Source organism: Vigna radiata, chromosome 7, assembly GCF_000741045.1.
Source record: "Vigna radiata var. radiata cultivar VC1973A chromosome 7, Vradiata_ver6, whole genome shotgun sequence".
Taxonomy (NCBI): domain Eukaryota; kingdom Viridiplantae; phylum Streptophyta; class Magnoliopsida; order Fabales; family Fabaceae; genus Vigna; species Vigna radiata.
Genome location: NC_028357.1, coordinates 18,820,326 through 18,826,865, shown reverse-complemented (window position 1 = coordinate 18,826,865; position 6,540 = coordinate 18,820,326).

Here is a 6,540-nt window from a genome sequence, read left to right as displayed (position 1 = left end):
TTCGGAAAACATATAATCGAACCCCTTACCGAGGGCTAAAGGCCTTCGATAAATAATACTTCGCTTACTGACGATCTAAAGCCTTCGGTATTTTACTACTCAACAGGCCCTCGGTAAAGCCTTCGGAAAACTGAAATTACCGAGGGCCTAGAAGCCTTCAGTAAAAACCCACTGGTAATTTGCATTTTTACTGTAGTGGTTTATTTTTACCTTCTTATATTAATTTCACTTGACCTATCATTTTGTATAGTTTTTATAAGAATTAATTGGTTGACAATCAATTTCGTGTTCGTAAGAGACAACCTAGGGTTGAATTAAACATATGTTAAAAATTAATTATGTTTAGTCAGTCAATGATTTCAACACCTTATGTTGCTCTGTAATTTTTCTATATAAGCAAGCAACCAAGTTTAGTAAAACCTCTCACAAAGTCTATGTTAGTCTTATTAAAATGTTTGTATATAGATCTTTGACAAATTAAAAACACTTAAATTTGCAACAAATTAGAAGTTAATTACATTTTTTCTTGTATTCAAAATGAATATTTTTTAAAAAACGAAAGTTGTAACGCCCCGGCAACTTACACCCCACACATCAACACGAGGCTTTCCAGTGTGCTTTGTCCTCACTCACACACTTTCCGAGAAAACTTCCCAGAAGGTCACCCATCCCTAAATTACTCCAGCTTAAGCATGGTTAACCATGGAGTTCTTATGAGTTAGGCTATCGAAAAGCAAATGCATTTGTTGATATGAGTAGCCAAATCAATTCCTTTAAGCTATTCTTCAACTATATAGTCCCATACCTATACAGTCTCTAGATCCCTCTCATTCCGGTGTATGTTTGATTCGTCCACGTGCCCTTTCCACTTGAAGCCTGCCAGGAGCTGCTCCTTGTCCATGCCCCTTGCACCGGCGATCACTCCCCGCCCTCGTCAGTGCCTGGGTGTCACATGCCCACCAGCTTCCGCATGGTTCGTCCTCGAACCACACCGTACTGGGAGAGGCTAGGCTCTGATACCATTTGTAACGTCCCGACAACTTATAAGGAATATTGACTGTCCCCACAAATCAACTACTACATCTTAAGCACGCTTAACCATGGAGTTCTTATGAGTTAGGCTACCAAAAAGCAAATGCATTTATTGATATGAGTAGCCAAATCAGTTCCTTTAAGCTATCCTTCAACTGTATAGTCCCATACCTATACAGTCTCTAGATCCCTCTCATTCCGGTGTATGTTCGATTCGTCCACGTGCCCCTTCCACTGGAAGCCTGCCAGGAGCCGCTCCTTGTCCATGCCTCTTGCACCGGCGATCACTCCCCGCCCTCATTAGTGCCCGGGTGTCACAAAGTCATGCCTCATTTCATGCCTATACAAAGAAGAGCAGAATCTGATGAACTTTTTCAAAGGATCATGAATTTTGAACCGTACCATGTCAAAGGCATAGAGGAGGATAGTAATAATGATGACTTCTTCCCACAAGACATGTATACAAGATTTTCTTCTCATAGAAGCATGGCGGAGAAGGAACACTATCAGTGGCAGCAACAATGTTCTTCACCAACAAAAACATGGGAGTATGATCAACAACTTTATCAACAAACCGCTGATGTGACGGAACAAGTCAAAAGCTTGAATGAAAAGTGCGATAAATTTCTAGAGGTTGAGTGAGGTTGTTGATGAGTAGAAGGTGATAGAAGAGGAGAAAATAGAGGAAGATGAAGCAGAAAGGTTGAGTGAGGGAGAGAAAGATGAGGAGAAAGAAAAAGCAGTGGTTGAGAAAAAAGAAAAAAAATAAGAAAATAAGAAAAAAAAGAAAAAAGAAAGTGGAAGAAGGAGAAGGTTGAGAAAAAGAGGAAGAGAGGAAAGAAGAAAAGATCATACAAAGAGCCCCTTCCTCATAAAAAGAAACGTCATAGGAAGGAAAAGAAGTTCAAGTACTGTGTGGAGATCTTCAAGAAAATGGAGATCAAAGTCCCTATGATTGAAACATGGAAACATGTGCTTGGTGTTCTTAATTTTTTGAAGAAATTTAGCAGGAAGAAGAAAAAGAAAAGAATATCCACACCTACTGATGGGTGGTTATGGGGGTCATCTCCATTTTTGTAAAACATCTTTAGTTTAGGGTTATTTCATTTCTAAACTTGTAAATATTTGATTATTTTAACAATTTTTGGGTAGCATCTACTGGGGGATGCTAACTTTTTGTATCCACTGAAGGATACCAAGTAGGTACACCTACTGATGGGTGCGGGTTTGGATTGTACTCACTGATGAGTACTTAGCAGGTTTGGGTTAGGCTCGTGACGTTAAACAAGCGCTACCTAGGAGGCAGCCCAATTGTTTTGTTTGTTTGCTTGTTTTCAAACTCTGTTTTAAGTGCATCATAGGTTGCATGTTCATCTGAGAGGGGAAAGACCTGTAAGTGAAAAATTGAAGGCAAAAATCAGGTGTTACAGGGAAGAATCATTCAAAAGAAAGAAAGTGAGAGGATAAAGTATCGCTCACCGCCGAGCGGTGCAATTTTACCATCGGGCGGTGCAATTTTACTGCCGGGCGGTGCAATTTTACCGCCGGGCGGTGCAATTTTACCGCCAGGCGGTGGCGGCGAGAACCCTAGCCCGAGCCCTTTAAAGCTGGGCGGTTTTGGGTGTTTTGCACTTGATTCCTCTCCTTTTCATTCTGCCAAGCGGTCTTCTCTAACCTTAGCACCCAATTTGCACCTTCACAAGGGTTTCCAAAGAGTTTTCCCACACTTTCTTATCACCCACTCACTAAAACCTAGTTCTTTGTTTAAAATTTGGGGAGTTTTAGGTGAGAGTTGTGCATTAGAAGTTGTTCATCATCATTTGCAGAAATTCTTGCAAGCATTTCACATCTCCACTCAAGTAAGTTTTGCAACTTCATTCTTTAGTTTCTAATTTTGGAAATTGATGAAGAACATGCTTAGGAACATGAGAAATTAGGGTTTTGGATTTCTTTGCATAGATTGTCAAATTAGGAACGATTTTGTATGGTTGAAATTAGTGTTTGAGTGGAGATTATGGTTGTTTTAAAGCAATTTTTGAGAAAACCCTCTCGCACCGTCGGGCGGCCACCTTCACCGTCGGGCGGTGTTAATACTGATGCATACCGCCGGCCGGTCAACTTTGACGCCGGGCGGTCTGCTGCAATTTTTGTTGAATGCTTGATTTTGATGCATAAAGGCAGGGGGGGACCTATTTTACCCTAGTATTGAACTGTGTCTGTGTTGAAAGTGTTTGATGATGTATTAACTTCTAATGACAATTTCTTGCGGTTTGTTTTGAATTATATTTTATGCAGGAATGGCATCAGCATCACGTAGAGGGAGAAGTACTGGCAGCAAAAGGAAGGAGCCGGAAAGGCCGAGAGGATTTGACTCTCATAGGTTCCTCTCTAAACAACATGAGGACCACTATGCAACTATGCAGGAGAGAAGATTGCTGATGGAGAGGAAAACTTCCTTCATCCCTGACTTAGCTCCTGAATTTGGAGCAGAGATTTTGAGGAGAGATTGGGAGAAGTTGACTACCTATCCAACACCGACTAGCATTGAGGTGGTGAAGGAATTCTACACCAACGCCTTATCTAGAGGTGGGATTGCTGCTAGGAGGTATAGGAGTTTCGTGAGGGGGCATGTTATCAAGTATGACCCCGACACCATAAACAGCTTTTTGGGAACAGAATGGCCAGGGGAGCAGTGCTAGTATGAGGCACAGGTTGGTTTGTTCAGCGACTTTGCCGCAATTGAGAGGGTTATGTGCCTCCCTGGGAGGCATTTTCAGACTAATCCTAATGTAGCACCAGTTAACATTAGGAGATTGGATTTGACGCCTTTGGCCCGATACTGGATGGCATTCACTCATGCCAACATCCAGCATTGCTCCCATATCTCTGATGTCACGATGCATAGGGTCCTTCTTATTTTTTGTTTGATGAGACAGATGGATGTGAACGTCGGCAAAATCATCGCTGACGAGATACAGAGCTGCGCTACTACAGTGAGTAGCAGGACACCATTGGGACATCCATCTTTGATCACATTTCTTTGTCGACGAGTTGGGGTGGACACTGTAGTTCCACCATATGAGAGACCCAGGAATGCGATTGATGCATCCTATTTTCATCAGTACTGCACTGAGGCAGGAGCAGCAGGAGGAGCACCCGGGAGACGTCACAGAAGAGCTGCAGCACAGCAGGAGTAGGTACCTGATGACGCACCAGCACAGCAGGCTGCGCCCTTTCAGATGCAGGACATGTATATGTCCCTGGTGGAGTCCAAGATGGAGGCCCTTTATAGGGGACAAACAACAACTGCTGAGATGATAATCGAATTGTATGATCATCCACCAGTACATCGGTGGACCATGGATGAGTTTCATGCAGCAGTGGCTTGGCCTCAGGAGCAGTCAGAGAACAGTGAGTCTGACACTAAAGCGCCAAACGTTGATGGGGATGCTGATGATGGGAGCCAGGAGGACTCAGATGACAGTATGGGTTGATTGAGGGCATCTACTAATGGATGTCCATTTGATAGAAAAAAGTTTATTTTATTTTTCTGATGGCTTTGTATTTTGAATTCTTAGAATAGGTTGCATTATATTTTCTGTGTGTATGCTTGGCTCAATACTTTTCTGAAAATGTTTGACTGACTAATTTGTGTGATGAGCCTATCTAATGATGATTTGATGTGGATGAGAATTGAGTTGCAATGCATGTTGAGATTCTGGGAAACAGATGGGTGATGACTTATGATTGTGGTTATGATGCTAGGCAGGATGTATGATTGAATAGTTTGTGAGAAAGCATGTTGTGTGAGGTATTGAGCTCCAGAGTTTTCATTGTTGCATGTATTGTTCACAGGAAAGCATGAATGATATGGCCTTAATCTTGATGATTGATTGAATTGCATGTGAATGTTATATGATCAAGGCCATTTTTGAAAACCCTTCTCTAGCCAAATTTTCACCCAAAGTGTTTGAAAATATTATACCCTTTTTGAACCTTAGCCTTAAACAGGATGTGAACCCTTGTCTTGANATTCTTTACCTTGAGTTGGGATGAGCTTAATTGTATGTGATGAAAAGGTTCAAGTTTGGGGTTGCATGGGGGATATTGAAAAGAAAAATTGAAAAGCATTGAGCTCAAAAGTTGTGAAAGAAAAATACATGAGAAAAAGAAAATAAAAGAAGAAAAGCATGAAGATGGGCTCAATGCAAAAGAAAAGGGAAATAGTTGGGAATAAGTGAGATTGGTAAGGAAGAGAGTTGTACTTAAATGTTGAATACTATGGTAGCTCTCTTAACTCAAGGATTTTGCATTCCAGAAAAACCAATTTTTCTTGTTAGCCCAGCCTCATTATAAGCCTTAGAAAAGTCCTTTTGATGGCATTTGCATGTAAGGATTTTGATTGTTTTTAGATGAATGACAATTTTGTTTCATGTGACTTGTGAATGATAGAGTGTTGGAGTGTTACCTTAAACACTTGAAACACTTGCCTAGTGAGAATTGCTAAATTTCATGATTGCATCTTTGCTTAGTGGATTGATCATTCATAATGTGTAACATCTGTTGAATAACCTGTGAACTGAATTGAATTGAAAGCATGTATGTATCTTGATTTGATTCTACTGAAAATCTGAAGTTGAGTAGTTCTTGTCATGTACTTTAGGAATGTTGAACCATTGGATGAAATAGTAGAAAGCCAAGCTTTGTTTTGTTTGCTTGAGGACAAGCAAAGTTCTAAGTTTGTGGTTGTGATAACGGTTGAAAAACAGTTATTTTCATATGTCATTTTAGACCAAATTACACCCTTTAAGACTTAGAATGAGCATAGAATCAAGTAAACCCAATAAATGAGTTAGTTAAGAGTCAAAAGCTGTTTTTAGCGATATTATGCTTGTTTTGCATTGTTTTGAAGCTATTTTGATGAAAGTGAAGATGGGGACTGAAGATGGAGGTCTTAGACTCAAGAGAGAGGAGGAAAATTGAAGAAAAGAAGAGTTTAGGAACTGCCCGACGACAAAATTGCACCGCTGGGCGGCCTAGAGCGAGGAGGAGGCACTTAGCGTGGACGCTAGGCGGATTTGCGATTAGAGGCAAACCGCCGGGCGGTGTGCCCCTGCCGCTGGGCAATGGCGCGATTAGGGGCAAACCGCCGGGGGCATAAGTGTGCCATCGAGCGGTTGTCCGCTGGGCCTGGGCCTATTTTCTGTGACGCTCCTCGGCTATAAATAACCCTGTTACGATTTCATTCTCATTCTTTTGACAGAAGAGGGCGGCCAAACCTAATTTTCACTCTCTGGAGAGGATCTCTTGGATGCTTAGGCTCCTTTTCATCTTATCTAGGGTTTGCTTTTCCATTCTTCCATTATTTTCATCTAGGTTCACCATGACAATGGTGAACTAAACCCTTTTGTTGTTGGGGAAACAATGTAATCTTTTGAAACTCTCTTTTATTGAAACTCTCGTTTATTTATATGATTATTCATATGCTTTGATTATCAATTATTGGGT